Below are 19,259 nucleotides of genomic sequence, written 5' to 3' on the forward strand. Positions count from 1 at the left end.
GGAGAGGCAGGGAGGGGGGGGGTAGGTGCGCTCCCCCAACGACCCATCACCCCCTCATCCCACCCCACCCCTCCCCATGTGTGTGTGTGGAAGGGTGGGGGTGGGATGAGGGAGGTGGTGGGTCAAAGGTGGGGGCGCACAGGGGGGTTGAGGGGGGTGGGGTTTATGTGGGCGGGGCATGTGTGGGCGGGGCGTGTGGGGCGGGGCGTGTGTGGGCGTGGCTTGTGTGGGTGGGGTTTATGTGGGCGGGGCGTGTGTGGGCGGAGTCAAAAAGGGGCGGAGTTAAAAAAATTTCAATTTATCTTTGTCTTTTGTAATTCCTGTGAATAAAATGAACCTAAAATCTCTTCCCCTTCCAAATGATATATCTTATAAGTCCAAGGAACCGTATCTATCACATTAACAATTTTAAAAAGGTCGTTCGTCCATCGTTTAATATAACCCTTTTCAAAATGAGATTTCCACCTATATATTCTTACGATATCACCAACTTTGAACTTAGGTTTTCTGACATTAATCTCTTTTTCATATTTTAATTTTGTAAATGTTTCTGATGGTTTCATATTTGTTGACGTGTGAACCGTGTCATTATACTTATCCACAATATCCTGAATAAAAGATGACCATTGTTGTGAACCGAGTTGTGTGAATTTTTTATATAATCTCTTTTTTAAGGTACGATTAAAACGTTCAACAACAACTGCCTTCCCTTCATTAAAGGTACTGTGTCATGTTATACTGTTATTTTTTAGAAAATTCAGAAATGTCTTGTTATTAAACTCTCTACCCTCATCAGTCCACAATTTTCTAGCTTTTCTCTTACTTTTATTAAATATCTGTTGAAAGGCTAACATAAGAGTATTACCTGTTTTGTTTTTTAATGGTACAACCCATGCGTATCTACTCCTCAAATCAATAACAGTAGGGTGAATATACTGGTTCTGGCTCAATTTTCCCCATGTAAATGAATGGGGGATTTTCAGCGATTCATATTTTTTTCCCTAAAAATAAACCCCCTTTTTATCCCAAGGTATATTTATTTGTCTCCCCTTTTAACCTGGGGACACTTTTTTTTTTCAAATAATCCATACAATAAGATAAAGATTTGTTTAAGGTGATTCGAAAAAAAGATCTGAAACGTCTAACCCTCGGGACACTCTTTATCAAATAACCGATGCATATTGTTTAGCTCACTCATTGAACCTATAAAGATTTGTTCATTCTCAAATTCCTTCAATAGTTTAATTTTCTTTGCACAATAATCCCCATCTAAAATATTGAAAAACAAAACATTTGAATCTTTATATTTTTTAAGATATCCCTTTTGTGCCATTACGAAATGATAAACTTCTCTTAATGCTCTTGTTTGACCACCTCCTGAGCCACATATCATTTTGAGATTATAGTAAATTGTTTTTTCATTGTTCAATTGATAACCATCAAAGTTTTCAGTCCATTCAAGGATATTCATTTTTTTCTTTACATCCTCTAACATACTAGTTTTTACATTGATTCGCTTATTTGTTTTATTTACCTTTGTTTTAGTTATTTTTTCAATAAGACTTATTTGATATTTTTCACATTCATTATGTTTTCCATTTATATACCAAGACTGAGATTTTCTCCACTCTTTAGTTTGATTTATACTTGGTTTGACCATTTATATATTGCAAAAAAACGCGGCGGTAGCCCTTAAAAAACCCTAACCCATCTTCCCATCGTTAAAACACAATCTATTCTATTCACTCTATCATACAATATCCATATGGAACACAATCTATTCCATTATTTAAAATAAATCCCTTATCATCAAAGGCTCCTAATGCCTTTTTATTTACTTCTTCACTATTAGGTGATTACCTATTATTACCAATAACTTTTTCATTCTTTTTGGAAAATAACTCACTCTTCTTGCTGAAATTACTTGTATCATATACTCCAATATTTTTCTTCATGTCTTTATAAACATCATCAGTTTTTTATATCTAGGATAAAACTATCAGTGTCCATATACAACAATGAAACATTTTCACCATACTCTTTCTTTAAGTCATTATACAAATAATCATACATCAATATCTTTGATAAATCAAGAACTGCTGTTCCAATATAAATTGGTTTATCCATTACAATACTTTCCTTTTTCATATGAATTGCATAAAAATTCTCTGAAAAAACCTCTTCTCTCTCAAAACTTTGTTTATTTATCAATCTCGAAGCTTCTTTCCAAGATGTTGCGAATCTAATGTTTTGCCTGTTTCTAACATTTTCCATAGTGTTTCCAAATACAGCATTATTCATTAATTTATAAAAGTCCCCTTCAAATTTTACTTTTGTATTTGCTCTCATATCTGTATTGAATTGAATATACTTTTTCACCCAAGGACTTTGTTTAAATTTTAAAACTCTATGAATTTTAGCTACTCTCAATCCTTCTCTCAAAAACTGTTTTAAGCTTCTCTGATGCAAAACATATCCCTCTTTATCATAGAATGTTGTTTATAACTTTTCTGTTGATTTGCCTTTAATATTAAAACTTTTATGATAATCACTGAACCATTTTTTTCTTTGGGGTTTCTTTCTCACATGCAAAAGGAAGGTCTTTATGCTTATTATGAAGATCACTCGGGTACCTCAAATCAACTTCAAAATAATAACCTTCTTCTTCGTCATCAATTCTTCTTGAGAAGAAATAACAATATTCATCAAAGCCTTTTCATAATCCTTTTCTTCCACCCACTCTAATTTACCATAAGGCAGAGATTGAGACATTGCCCATCCATACAAATTATTAGCATCAAAATACATCAAATAATTACTATCTTTTTCACTCTCATAATTTGGAAGATATTTATTATTTGCTTTAGCATATCTTTTTGAACATACTTGTGATATTCCACCTCTCTTGGACTTCTCAATCATCAAAAGCATATCAACATCACTGATTAAATCTATATCTTGTTTTGTCATTTTCAACATTGCACTCCAAGCTAAATCAGGAGCTGTGAAATAGTGGGCAGGATCTAATCCATAACAATTTTTATTATGACAGAGTGATCTAAAAGCTTCAAACACATCAGCTGACAATAAAACATCTGTTTTTAGATATAAATCATGATATTCTCCAAGGTTCTTTATCTTAAATATTTCCATATTTCTTGTGCGTGTTAATATTCCTTATCACTTATCTCTTCTTCATAAAGGTTATTATAGAAACTTTCTTTTGAAGGAAGTTGTGTTTCTTTAAATCTCATAAATGAATCCATATAATAATAAGGATAAATTCCCTTACTTGTAAGAATTTTCTCTTTACTTTGAATTTCATTTCTTGTTTGAATTTCCTCTCTCGTGAGAATTCCTTCTTTAATCAGAATTTCATCTTTAATCAGAATTTCCTCTTTAGTGAGAATTTCCTCTTTTGGAAAGAATGAATTAAGATTTGGAAAAGAGTCCGTGGAGCTTAGATTTGATGCGAGGTAGGCTAGTGGTGTTCCCATAAACTTGTAAGAATCTAGAAACCTAATGCGAGTTAAAGGTTTTGTGAATATCATTTTTGTAAATGAAATATACTTTTGACTTGTGTTTGTTATGGCAGAAATATTCCTTGGTGTTTTTGAAAGTTCATTTATAATTAGATGTGTATCATAATTGGCGCTGTTGTGAAGAAAGACTGGAATAAAAGAAGGTACTTAATAATTAAGATTACAACAGGAATGAGCGGGACCTCTATATTTACCAGTAAGATGACAATGATCCCTAACTTTAGACTCCTTAATTTCCCCCTCACAAATATAACAGATATTGTTCTTTCTAAATTCTAATTTTTCTTCTTTGGTTAATTTCATCGGTTCATTTGTTTCTTTCATTAATTTAGTGAGTCTTATACAATCCTTTTCTAATCGTTTTACAAACTCTTGTGAAGCTTTTTTTCCACTATAATGTTCAAGTTTTTTATACTTTTCTCCAACAGATGATTTGATATAACAACAGAAACCACAAGGAATATGTTTTTGATATTTATTTGTATATGATTCTTTTGGATTAGGAGAAGCAGTATTTATCTTTTTAAGGATACACTCAAAATCAGCGTATATCACAAATGGGTGCATGATAGATTTATTATAATCTTCAAAAGAAATCTTTTCACCAGGTTTAGGCATTGTAATTACAGCTGATTTATGATTACTACAATATTTTGAATGTTGTTCTAATCGTTCTTTTGTATGAAATGAATTAAGACATCGCTTACAAGGATATATTTTGTTTGCTGTTCTGAATACCTGAGAAGAGATTAATCTTGATAAATTATTGATGTATGTGTAATGTGAATTATTTCCAACACTAAAATATTAAAGATCAATGTGTGTTTCTTCATTTTTATAGTTGTTTGAAATTTTTAATATTTGAACTTTGTTTGTATCCGTTAATCCATATACATTAATAGAAAGATTATTCTTTTTCTCAAATTTAGGAATATCTGTTAGTGGCATTGGGAATTTAAAATCTTTAATGTCCAAGGTATTCTCAGATTTCATATATTGTTTTACTCTTTCTGAATTACATTTTGGTGGATGAAAGTGAGCAAGAACAGACCAGAGAAAACATTTATTATCATTGTTCTTAATATTAACAACTGCCTTCTTTAGTTTTATTTCTTTTGGTAATTCAATATAAGAAGAAGCTTTAAGAGGGTTTTGATTTTAGAATGTGTATATCTAAAAAGATGATTTTTTTAATATTGAATCCACTTCCTACCACTGTATTATCAACATCCTCCTCTTGTATTGATAGTTCTTCATAAACCCCACTATTCAAAAAATCTTGAAATGATGTTATAAAATGAAGATCTGTTCTCATATAAGGAGTTTGTTCTTCATCTTGTCTTTTCATATTCATTTTCACTCCCATATAAAACTTGAAAGTTTTCATTTCTTTTAATGTCTTTTTAATAACTTTTTCAACATCAGGTTTCACTATTTCAATTGATTCAGCTATTGATGATGGACCGGGTTCTCCAAATTGAAAAATCCTTATTTGTAAATGCCCTTTAAATGCCCCATCAGTGTTTTCAATATAATAGTCTCCCTTTACATTAAACTCATTTTTCTTGTGTTTTTGTGATTGAAGATGTTTATTATAACTTCTCTTCAAAACATCCTTTGAACAGATATCAAAATGTTTTCTTTCCAACTCAAGAGGAGATATTTTATGAAATAGATTAAATGTATGTTTGTTGGTTCGGAGGTGTTTTCTGTAATGTTTATATTTGTGATTACAAACATCGCAGTATGTTGTATTCACCATAATTTTGCAATAAATCTTTGCTTAAACTAAAATTTTCTTGATGAAAATTTCGTTTAATTTATAGGTGAATCTGTGCTTAAAACCATTTTATCCTCCAACTTTTTCACTTATTAAATACAATGTTTCAAGACACAAAAGACAAGTTTCAATCAATCTCTTCATTTGTTAAAGATACTGAGAAATATGTCAAGGATGTAAAAATGAACAAAGATAAATATAACAACTATTGGATAAAAACTATTATGGTAAATAATATGAGTTCTTCAATTTCCTTCAGTGGAAGGGCTTTTAGTATACCTGGTAGAACATCAATTAAAGTATCTCTAACAAAAGTTTCTCCTCTCCTTCTAGTAATATATTCAAAACTAGAAAAAGCAATGAAACAAGAAAAAGTATCAAAAAACAAAAACCTTATGGATGAAGCTTTAGAAAGAAAAGATAAGACCATCTGTAATATGCAAGGAGAAATTTGTATTTTTTTCAACAACCCTAAAGATGTAAATCCTGATGAAATAAAGGATGTTAATATATCAGGTGAAATGACATTTCGTTCAATAGTAGTTCACGATCATTTTAAAATTACCTTTAATATAAAAAATGTTGTCGTTGAATCTGGTAATGAAAAAAAGTATATTGATATTGATGGTAATATTATTAAATATGAGTCAATATACAACTGAAAGTATAGATGAATTTCAGTTTAAGTAAAGTTTTCCTTTATAAATATGCTTGACTTTCCTGATTCTCCATATGACAAATTTGAGAATTGTCCTGCGTGTGAAAGACGGGGATTAAACACAGAGTCAAAAGCCTATAAACAATGTATATTCTGTGATTATCTTCTAATTAATGATAATAAAAAAATATAAAAAGGAAAATAATTCTTTTAGATTTACACCAAAAATGAATTACTTTACAAGATTGATTAGAGAAATGAATGTAAAGTATGAGGGTGATAACACACCTTTCCTTACAAGGGAAGAAACTGAACGTATAAGAGAAATGTTCAAATGATTGTTGTTATATATTATTCATGGATGTAATTTTCAGGGAAATATCAACACAAGATATTGTATAAATAAAATAATGGATTATCTTGAAATTAAACCTGAACTGAGGATAAAATATAGAGTTTCTAAAAAAGCCAATAATAAATTAAATAACCTGTTTTCCAAATATATAAATGAATGATTTTTTACCCATTTGGGAAAATAAGATAAAATTTAACAACCATAAAAATCTCCCAAATTCATTAAGATGTCTCATAGTTGGTTCAAGTGGATGTGGAAAAACCTGCTTACTTTTAAAGATGCTCCTCACTCCCAACTTTTTAGATTATGATAATATAATAATTTTCACAAAGTCGAGTTTTCACCCAGAGTATCAACTACTCTCACAAGGTTTTAATGCTGGTCTTCAAAAAGAAGATATAATCGGTTTATTTAAAAGTCAAAAAAACCTAAATGATTATAACATTGAAGATATAATTCAACTATTTTGTGATACACAGAGATGTAAAAAGAATTCAAATCCGATAACTTGTATTCTTAGTGATAATACGGATGATATACCGTCTCCCCAAGATTTGGATAAATCAAAAAAGAACCTCGTTATCTTTGATGATTGTGTTAATGAGAGAAACCAAACGGTAATGGAGAGCTACTACACAAGAGGGAGATATTCTTCTTGTAATTGTATTTATCTTAGTCAATCGTACTTTCAACTTCCTCGTCGTTCCATCAGAAACAATGCTAATACTTTTATTTTATTCAAGTTAAATTCAATAGATATCAATAATTTTTGGAGAGATAGTTGTTCTACATTATGTAGTAAAAAGAAATTTGAGGATTACATGAAGCACACGACTGAAAAATATAAATATAATGTTGTGAAACAAGATGAGATATTAAGGGATATATTTTTTGTTTTATAAAGAATTACATATATAAATGACAACTATTATTGTAAATCTTGTGGGTAAATCTGCTTCTGGAAAAAACTTTCATAAATCAAGGTTCTTGTGTAGTACAAATGAGAATATTGTAAATTTACTTGAAAAACACCCCGTGATACGCATTGTATCAACAACAACTAGAGCAATAAGACCTAGAGAAGTAAAAGGTGAAGATTATCACTATATTTCAGTGGAGGAACATATGCGATTGAGGAATGAAGGTCAAATGTTTGAGGAGGTTTCTCTTCTGTTTTTCTTTGATTATTGATGTATGTGTAATGTGAATTATTTCCAACACTAAAATATAAAAGATCAATGTGTGTTTCTTCATTTTTATAGTTGTTTGAAATTTTTAATATTTGAACTTTGTTTGTATCTGTTAATCCATATACATTAATAGAAAGATTATTCTTTTTCTCAAATTTAGGAATATCTCTTAGTGGCATTGGGAATTTAAAATCTTTAATGTCCAAGGTATTCTCATATTTCATATATTGTTTTACTCTTTCTGAATTACATTTTGGTGGATGAAAGTGAGCAAGAACAGACCAGAGAAAACATTTATTATCATTGTTCTGAATATTAACAACTGCCTTCTTTAATTTTATTTCTTTTGGTAATTCAATATAAGAAGAAGCTTTAAGAGTGTTTGATATTAGAATGTGTATATCTAAAAAGATGATTTTTTTATACATTGAATCCACGTCCTACCACTGTATTATCAACATCCTCCTCTTGTTTTGAGAGTTGTTCATAAACCCCACTATTTAAAAAATCTTGAAATGATGTTATAAAATGAAGATCTGTTCTCATATAAGGAGTTTGTTCTTCATCTTGTCTTTTCATATTCATTTTCACTCCCATATAAAACTTTAAAGTTTTCATTTCTTTTAATGTCTTTTTAATAACTTTTTCAACATCAGGTTTCACTATTTCAATTGATTCAGCTATTGATGATGGACCAGGTTCTCCAAATTGAAAAATCCTTATTTTTATATGCCCTTTAAATGCCCCATCAGTGTTTTCAATATAATAGTTTCTCTTTACTTTAAACTTATTTTTCTTGTGTTTTTGTGATTGAAGATGTTTATTATAACTTCTCTTCAAAACATCCTTTGAACATATATCACAATGTTTTCTTTCCAACTCAAGAGGAGATATTTTATGAAATAGATTAAATGTGTGTTTGTTGGTTCGGAGGTGTTTTCTATAATGTTTATATTTGTGATTACAAACATCGCAGTATGTTGTATTCACCATATTTATATAATAAATCTTTGCTTAAACTAAAATTTTCTTGATGAAAATTTCGTTTATTTTTCACGTGAATCTGTTTTTAAAACCATTTTATCCTCCAACTTTTTCACTTAATAAATACAATGTTTCAAGACACAAAAGACAAGTTTCAATCAATCTCTTCATTTGTTAAATATACTGAGAAATATGTCAAGGATGTAAAATTGAACAAAGATAAATATAACAACTATTGGATAAAAACAATTATGGTAAATAATATGAGTTCTTCAATTTCCTTCAGTGGAAGGGCTTTTAGTATACCTGGTAGAACATCAATTAAAGTATCTCTAACAAAAGTTTCTCCTCTCCTTCTGGTAATATATTCAAAACTAGAAAAAGCAATGAAACAAGAAAAAGTATCAAAAAACAAAAACCTTATGGATGAAGCTTTAGAAAGAAAAGATAAGACCATCTGTAATATGCAAGGAGAAATTTGTATTTTTTTCAACAACCCTAAAGATGTAAATCCTGATGAAATAAAGGATGTTGATATATCAGGTGAAATGACATTTCGTTCAATAGTAGTTAACGATCATTTTAAAATTACCTTTAATATAAAAAATGTTGTCGTTGAATCTGGTAATGAAAAAAAGTATATCGATATCGATGGTAATATTATTAAATATGAGTCAATATACAACTGAAAGTATAGATGAATATCAGTTTAAGTAAAGTTTTACTTTATAAATATGCTAGACTTTCCTGATTCTCCATATGACAAATTTGAGAATTGTCCTGCGTGTGAAAGACGGGGATTAAACACAGAGTCAAAAGCCTATAAACAATGTATATTCTGTGATTATCTTCTAATTAATGATAATAAAAAATATAAAAAGGAAAATAATTCTTTTAGATTTACACCAAAAATGAATTACTTTACAAGATTGATGAGAGAAATGAATGTAAAGTACGAGGGTGATGACACACCTTTCCTTACAAGGGAAGAAACTGAACGTATAAGAGAAATGTTCAAAGGATTGTTGTTATATATTATTCATAGATGTAATTTTCAGGGAAATATCAACACAAGATATTGTATAAATAAAATAATGGATTATCTTGAAATTAAACCTGAACTTAGGATAAAATATAGAGTTTCTAAAAAAGGCAATAATAAATTAAATAACTTGTTTTCCAAATATATAAATGAATGATTTTTTACCCATTTGGGAAAATAAGATAAAATTTAACAACCATAAAAATCTCCCAAATTCATTAAGATATCTCATAGTTGGTTCAAGTGGATGTGGAAAAACCTGCTTACTTTTAAAGATGCTCCTCCCAACTTTTTAGATTATGATAATTTAATAATTTTCACAAAGTCGAGTTTTCAACCAGAGTATCAACGACTCTCACAAGGTTTTAATGCTGGTCATCAAAAAGAAGATATAATCGGTTTATTTAAATGTCAAAAAACCTAAATGATTATAACATTGAAGATATAATTCAACTATTTTGTGATACACAGAGATGTAAAAAGAAATCAAATCCTATAACTTGTATTCTTAGTGATAATACGGATGATATACCGTCTCCCCAAGATTTGGATAAATCAAAAAAGAACCTCGTTATCTTTGATGATTGTGTTAATGAGAGAAACCAAACGGTAATGGACAGCGACTACAAGTATTAATGAAGAAGAAATTACAACTCGCATTGATGTTAATAAAGAATTTGATGAAATATTTAAAGAAAAGTATTTATTTGAACACATCTACTTGAATGATGAAGAAAAGGAAAATTTCCCTGTTGATCTTTACAATTCATTAAATGATATTTTACAATAAATAAATGGATGCAAAAGAAAGAACAAGAAGATTTAAGGAACATCAAGAGTTGGTTTCAAAAGTTGTAAAACAGCAGGAAGACATAAAGAAGAAACGCAGACAGAAACTAACGGGCGAAGAAGCATTTGAAAGAAAACAAGATAAATTTTTTAAACCACTTTTAAAAACTTCCCAAGAAAAAATGAAAGATATTTCCACAGTTCCCACAGTAGAATATACACCTAAAAAACTTCACATGTTAAAAGGTTCTGATCAAATGACGGAGGAAGAATTAGAGCATTTAGGATAATTAGAATATGATGATGAAGGTTTATTTCAACAACTGGAAGAGATTAATCGACCCCCTGATTATATTGTGAATTGTCTTCAAAACAATGAATATTCAGCGAATTCAAAAACCAAAGCAGGACTCATTCCAACAGAACAACCAGCAATATTTCATCTTGTTCAAGAAAAGGTATTGATATTTAATGATGAATTAAGGTTCTTAAGTTCTGCTCAACCCCCTGTTAAACTAACTCCGAGATTAATGTTTCTTCTCACAAAAGATGGAAGACAAGGTTCAACTGTGAAGGATGAATCAAAGTATATTGATAAACCATTGGATATGGAAAATAATGATGATAGAGTATATATTGATTTGCTGAACACTCTAAATTATAAGGTTATTCTTTCTGGTAAAAGTAGGAAGAATGAGAAGGAGAAACACATTATTCAGGCTTTAAGTATCCTTGGTTCAGGTATTAGTTTTCTTCCAAATGACCCATCGCAATTAGTTAATAGACTGTTATTGTTGTTAGGTAGTAAGAAGGCTGGAAATAACAATTGTTTTAATGAAGCATCAGCCATTTTAGAACAGTTGATGAACATGAAAATAATTAATAAATCTCAATATAAAGACATTTTATCTCATATTAAATAAGATGAGAAGCACAATCCTGAGTTTTGATTTCACAACAAGCGACCACACATCTTCATTCCCATACCCACTACAACTTGACCCAACAAAAGAATATGAGGCATCTTTATTGTCCATGGAAACTTATAATACCTTATTTAATATAACTGATAAAAATGACAAGTTTAGTTATAATCCCGGAAGTGGATACAAAACGATCAGTCTCACCTGGAGTATATGAGATTTCTCAAATATCTTCCGAAATTGCTTGTGTTATCAAAGAACAGGGTATTGAACCAAAAAATATTGTTATAGACATTCAAAAACATACTTCAAAATCAATGATTAAAGTTAAAAATAACTACAAGGTTGATTTCACAATTGATAATTCATTTCGAGAGTTATTGGTGTTAATTCACTGTTAATTCACTGTGATTTGATTGATGGTGCTTATAATGATGGAAAAAAACAAATACAATATTTTCATTCAGCGCATACTCAACCCCAATTGGTTATAAATTCAATATGGAACCCAAAAATTTGGTTTATCTCCCTGTGTCAGGAAAAACCATACACAGAGTAAATTTTAGGATAACCAACCAAGATAATTGTATGATTTCTTTTAATGGAGAAGTTATGTCCAGCAGAATTCACCTACGTGAAGTTTTCCAATAAATAAATACGATAGTTATTGTGAGGAAACACGAGTTGGGAAAATATAAAATAATTACAGGGGATGGGATGTTCCTTTCCCCATACTACAAGGGTGAAGGTATGTATCTTGGGAGAGGATTCTATAAACCTAAGAGACAAAGGGGTGTTGGACATCAATTTAGAGGATATGGGATAATTGATACTCTCATGGGTATTGGTTCAACTATTCTAAAACATAAAGATCTAATTGGTTCAACTGCTTCTGCTGTGGTAAATGTAGCAGGTGCTGTAAAGAGCATAAAAGATGCCCAGAAGGAATCTCATAAATTACAAGCAATAAAAGAAATTAAGAGAGGCAAAACTCAGTTGTCCCCCCAAGAACGACAGAAAATAATTCGAATACTTGGATCAGGGTTTCAAAAGTTTTAACATCTTTTTTTTCCAAATAAATACAAGTATGGAAGCAATTGATAGTATCTATGATTTGGATGATACTATTATTATCTCAAACTCCACTAAAAAAGAAGATTACTTCAAGGTAAATGCAATAACTGGAACAGACTGGAATACGAATGGTACAAAAAGTTTTGAAATAAATAATCAACAAACCTATTTGAATTTCTCCGAATGTTTCTTGTTGTGTAAATTTAAATTCACTAAAGCTGGGAATAACACAAACGCTACACTTGTAAATGATTTCTTCTGGAAAATGTTTGATAGTGTGCGTTTGTATATTGGAACACAAGAAGTTGATGCAGTTGATTATGTCTCTGCTGTATCTGAAAAGATGAAATTTACACTCTATACATTCAGTGATAGAATGGGAAAGGGGTCTGTCGAAGGTTTTATTCCTGATATGTCAACGGGAACAAACACAGACCCTGGATATACTCAAAGGAAAGGAATGTATAATGATGATACAAAAGCAGTAAATAGTTTTACTGTGGAAGTTCCTCTTAAAGGTATATTTGGATTTTGTGATCATGATAAAGTTCTGTATGGTCTTAAAATTAGATTTCAACGACAAAGGAATGATAATGAAAATAGATTGCTTTTTGGTGTTGGTAATGCTTTTGGTGATCAGAATAAATTTGTAATTGAGGAAATGAGTTGGTATATCAGTGAATATACTCCTAATCTTAAAACAGAAGAGATGTTGAATCGAAGACTTAACTCAAAGAAACCACTCAGTGTATCATACCTCAAAAGAAGATGTCAACACGTTAAACTCAACCAAACCACTTACACGTGGAATTTGGGTGTTCTGGAAGGAAAGCCATGATATCTGTGGATCATTTTTAAAAAGCCAGATGGTGATACTGCGACTGATAAGAATAATGCATTGAGTGATAATGCTCAGGTGAAATAACTTCGCGTTTCTCTAGATGGATCATTTTATCCATGAGATAGATTGGAAATTAATTGGGAAAAAAATGATTTTGCTGAAGCATACAAGTCTTAACAAAAGGTGTGTGAAAGTAATGGAAATAAAGAACCTATTTTGGATATGACAGCATTTAAAAGTTTGTATACAATCTATGCGTTTGACCTGAGCGCTCAAAAGGAAACTATAAAGTCTAATCGAGTGGATACTTCCATATACATTGAAAGAGGAGAGAGTGAAGAAGTTGATACATATTGTTTGCTTTTGGAAGAAACAGAATTACAGATTAATACAGATAATGGTGTGATGATTAGTCTCACATAATTTTTTGTTAAATAAATGAGTGGCAAAGTACCAACTGGGGTATATGTTAATCAAATCAATCTTCATAAACTATCATCTTGTGTTCAAAATCAAAAGCCTTGTACGATTAACGTTAATACAATTCAGAGAAAAGGAGCAGTAAGAATTGATGTTTTGCTCACAAGAGAACAGGTTAAAATCTTGAATGACACTGGCTCACTTAAAATTAAAATGACAAAACCAATGTTGAAAAAATATACAATAAGAGAGACGAGTGGAGGATTTCTCCCATTTCTAATTCCTTTATTTGCTGGTTTAAGTGCGGTTGGAGCATTGACGGGTGGTATTTCAACAGCGCTGAAAACTGCCAATGAAAGGAAGGCTCAACTCCAGACTCAAAAAGAATTGGAAAGACATAACAAAGAGTTGGAGAAACAAATTAGTGGAAGTGGTGTAATTGTAGATTTTGCTGAAAAACTTGAAGGTCTGCCTGATAAAGCGAGATTGTTAGTTGGAGATATGCTTTCTTCTATAGCACAAGCAGGTGTAAAATTAACGAAAAGAGGTGATGGATTATATCTTTCTAATAAATAAATGAGCATTGATGAGTGGTTTAAAGAATTTGGAAAGAATACAACATCAAATTTACAACTTGTCAAATATTGTTAGAAATTAAAAATTCATCATGTGGTTATTTGTATGAGAGATGAATTAACAAATGTGCCGAAACATACAAAGAATATTATTATGAACTTAGAAGATAATAATGGGAATGGTTCTCATTGGGTTTGTATTTATAATAGTCAAGACAAATATTATTTTGATATTTTGGTCTTCCACCACCTGTTGAAGTCATAAAATTCTTAGAGAATGGTGTTTATCAAACATTTCAAGTCCAAGAATTAAATTCCAAGTGTTGTGGTCAATTATGTCTATATGTGTTATTTCAACTCAACAAAAATAAAAAAATTTATGATATTATTTTTAATCTAATATAAATGACTTATGTTGGTAAAGATGGTTCTATCTTTGGTGTATCTCAAGAACTGGATATTGATTTATCAAATTATTACACAAAGGCACAGGCTGAACGACATAAATATAATATAACCAAAAATATTAACATGAAAAATGCTTATAAATTAAAAAATTATCCAAGCCCGACTGACGCGAATGACTTGGTGAGATTAAGCGATTTATCACAATATATATATCTTTAAATAAAACGGCCGTGTATTTCAAAGATACAGAAGTGTTGATATTATCTCCAGGTCAGACAGAATTCACAGTTCGAATTAAAATAAATTTTTATAAAGAAGGGCGTATCGTTTGTATGAGAATAGAACAATGGGGGTATGATATGAATGATTTAGGGTATAATTGGTCATTTAAAATTAACCTCGAAGACCTGGAACAATTAAGTCAGTCTCGTAAGGAAGAATATTATCCACTTGGTATCGAGAATGAGGCCACGATATTTGTGGGGCCACGATTAGTAAACAACAAATAAAAGAATTTAATAAGGGTAAATATAATAATGGTTTTGCCCTTGCTTATATCATGAAAACAGAAAAAACAGGATTATATTTAATAAGTAAGGAAATACAAAATGATTTAACTATGGGAAGATGGGGAGGTGTTTCGTGCCATAATATTATTCTAACATATATTTCTAATACATAAATGACAGCAAGAAGGCTTCAAGAAAATTATCATTTCTGTGTCCAAGCATACCTTCAAGAAAAGCGTATTCGGTATTTTAATAAATATGTTCTGCAACATAAGAATGAGGTATTTTCAATAAAAGATTGGCATTATGCTGATGTTGATAAACTGACAACTTTAGATTTAATTAGAATGTTAAATAATGAAAAAAATTATAAAGTTAAGAAAAGGTCAGGCTCTTTTAGAAATTCAAAAGAAATTTTATTGGTTTCCTGTTGTAAAAAAAATTATTTTGGATACAGGAATAACAAGAAATCCTGATGAATATATGTATGATATTCTATGGGGTATAAGCGATTCAAGGATAAAAAGGGATGAGGAAGGAGTTGAAAAAGAGAGGGAAGAGGAGGAAAAGGAGAAGAGAGAGAAGGAGGAGAAGGAGAAGAAAGAGAAGGAGGAGAGGGAGAAGAAAGAGAAGGAGGAGAGGGAAAAGAGGGAGAAGGAGGAAAAAGAGAAGAGAGAGAAGGAGGAGAGGGAGAAGAGAGAGAAGGAGAGGGAGGAGAGAGAGAAGGAGAGGGAGGAAAGAGCGAGACAAAATAAATATCATAATATGGAAACCAGTCAGATTAAAAAAGATTGGTGGTATTCCAGAAAATAACTCAACCCACCGAGGAGGAAAACAAAGAATTGACAAGTCTATTTGAAATATTTTCTAGAAGACTATTGACATCGACAAGATATTCATTTCAATTCAAGTTTTTCATTTTTATTTTTTTTCTTTAATAAATGGAGGAGAGAGTGAAGGCATTTCTAAGGATTCTTTATGTTTTAAAAATTAAGATTCAAATGTGCATGTTGGAAACTAAAAAGCTTTTTGCACTCTGCAGGAATTTTTCACATAAATAAATGAGTTATTGTCTCAAATGTAAAAAGAAAACTAATACTGAAAATATTTCATATATGAAAAGTAAAAATAACAGGGTTATACAAAAAGGTATATGTTCGGTGTGTGGTTCAAAAAAAAATCAATTTATCTCCAAACACAAATGAGGAGGAGATATACAAAAGTTTTTATCAGGAAGTAAATTTACAACTACTGGAATACCAGGGGAATTACATCTTCCAGGGTATTCTTTCTGTGATCCAGGCACAAACTTGGATAAAAGATTAGATGAGGCAGACAATCCTAAATCATGGAGTGAACCCATCAATAGAGTTGATGAAGTGTGCATGAGACACGATATTGATTATGGGAATACCACAACGTTGGAAGAAAAGCATGAAGCTGATCGAGAAATGTTGTATAATTTGTCTCTGATACAAAATCCAACCTTGAGAGAAAAAGTTGATCGGTTCATTGTGAAGAAGATGATCAGTGCTAAATTGAAACTTGGACTTGGAAATTCAAAAAACTTATAGGCTCTAATGATGTCATTAAGACTGAAGAGTAATTAGCTGATGAATTACATAAACCAATATTCACAAAGTTTCAGAGAAGGAAAGTTTATTCCAAGGAAGTAGATTATATCTGGTCTGCTGATTTGATTGAACTCAATAATGATAAGGGGTACAAGTATGCTTTAACCATTATTAGTAGGGTGAATATACTGGTTCTGGCTCACTTTTCCCCATGTAAATGACTGGGGGATTTTCAGCGATTCATATTTTTTTCCCTAAAAATAAACCCCCTTTTTATCGCAAGGTATATTTATTTGTCTCCCCTTTTAACCTGGGGACACTTTTTTTTTCAAATAATCCATACAATAAGATAAATATTTGTTAAAGGTGATTCTAAAGAAATATCTGAAACGTCTAAGACTCGGGACACTCTTCATCAAATAACCGATGCATATTGTTTAGCTCACTCATGGAACCTATAAAGATTTGTTCATTCTCAAATTCCTTCAATAGTTTAATTTTCTTTGCACAATAATCCCCATCTAAAATATTGAAAAACAAAACATTTGAATCCTTATATTTTTTAAGATACCCCTTTTGTGTCATTACGAAATGATAAACTTCTCTTAATGATCTCATCTGGCCACCGCCCGAGTTGAAAATCATTTTTGTACATAAACCACGCCATAAAAAAAGTTTTGTTTCAAATGTTTTCAGTTCGTGTCATGAAAATGAGGAAGTGGTTTTTTTTGACACGGTCGTGCTGTGTGAATGAGGAAGTGTTTTTGGACAGTCATGCTGTGAAAAAATAGGAACTATTCTGTGAGACAAGGTCTCGTGTTTATATTTTATCTCAGAACACGAACTGAAAACATTTGAATCAAAACCATTTTAGGGTATTTTAAGTATGTTTTAAAAATGATTCATACAATTTGAGAATATATCTTCCAGTTATTTTCCAAGCTGTCTATCCCGAAGCGTCATTTCCTGTGGCCACACCCAATGATTAAGCAATCTCCTCATCGTTGCTTTATAAGTGATTCGCCAGACAAAGTTTCTGCCAGACGGGATTTTCATTTTTACAACTGAGACATGAGCGATCTTTCTTCCGCGAAAAAAAACAGCTCAACACAAAGTTGGTAAGCCTGTGTATAGGTTCCTCTTTGAACGATGAAGTAATTGATTATAAATTAAATCGTGATAATTCTGATATATATATATATATATATATATATATATATATATATATATATATATATATATATATATATATATATATATATATATATATATATATATATATATATATATATATATATATATATATATATATATACGTATATATATATATATATATATATATATATATATATATATATATTTTTTTTTTTCTTGGCAGGTCCTTGGAAGAAGAGCAGTTTACATATCACGACGAGGTGCATGAAATTAATGCTCTTATTGAAGAGGTCAATCATCTTAGAAGAGAATTGAAAAACATTTTTAAAGACTGACACGACGTCTTATCACGGCCTCTGATCTTTTTGCCATCTTGTACCAATGGTAAAAAACTGAGACATGGACTCACTCTCTTCCGATGAAGATAACAGCTCACTACAAAGTTGGTAAGTTTGTGTATGGTTTCCTCTTTGAACAATGAAGCCATTGATTATAAATTAAATCGTGATAATGCGAAAATATATAATTTTTTCCTGGCAGGTCCTTGGAAGAAGTGGAGTTTACATATCACGATGAGGTGCATCAAATGAATGCTCTTATTGAAGAGGTCAATGATTTTAGAAGAGAATTGAAAAACATTTATAATGACTGGTACGAAGTCTTATCACGGCCTCTGATCTCGAATAAATTAAACCAATGGTGAGACACGTGTGTGTGTGTGTGTGTGTGTGTGTGTGTGTGTGTGTGTGTGTGTGTGTGTGTGTGTGTGTGTGTGTGTGTGTGTGTGTGTGTGTGTGTGTGTGTGTGTGTGTGTGTGTGTGTCTGTGTGTGTATATGTGTATATGTGTTTGTGTGTGTCTTTCCCTGTCTGTCTTTCTACCTACCTCTCTCTGTCTGTCTCTCCATCTATACCCTTGACTTATTATTTTATTTTTTTCAGCTCGATCACACAACATTAGCTGTTGAAGCAATCTGGTACAACACATGATTTTCTGGAGGTAAATGTTTCTGAATTATTATTTAGTTATTCTTTTATTAATATCACTCTCTCTTTGGAATGTTGTCTTATGTTGGTTGCATCATTAGTTTGGACGCGGTTTTGCCAGTACACTGGAATTCATTTTATTGGCCTTAAAAGGATGACAGGCTGAGTCGGCCTCCTGGTGTGTTAATTCAGTGGTCAACGAGGTTGAACTTAGAACCAACACCAGGCTTACTCATATTACCATGTAATTATCTTTATAAAACCTAATTATTATCCATTTTTTTTTCAAAACAGAATATGGTGTCTGAGTTTCAACATCACAAGACATCTGAAGAAGATTGCTGGGAAAGATTATACATTCTCGCAAATGAATATTTAATATTTGCAATTTTGATTAATTATATTTGTTTTGTTTACAATTACTTGATTTTGAATTTCAAAAAAAGGATCAAGAC

General features: G+C 30.9%; 1 long non-coding RNA gene across 1 annotated transcript; it reads left to right on the forward strand.

The window, feature by feature from the left end:
- Nucleotides 1-18,028: 18,028 nt before the first annotated feature.
- LOC147035506 (uncharacterized) lies at nucleotides 18,029-19,259 on the forward strand. Its single transcript, XR_015062238.1, has 4 exons — nucleotides 18,029-18,265; nucleotides 18,360-18,518; nucleotides 18,760-18,817; nucleotides 19,099-19,259. It is a non-coding gene; the product is annotated as an uncharacterized LOC147035506 (long non-coding RNA).

Source organism: Eptatretus burgeri, chromosome 1 (genome assembly GCF_056783735.1).
Source record: "Eptatretus burgeri isolate ZD-2024b chromosome 1, Ebu_testis_v1, whole genome shotgun sequence".
Taxonomy (NCBI): Eukaryota; Metazoa; Chordata; class Myxini; order Myxiniformes; family Myxinidae; genus Eptatretus; species Eptatretus burgeri.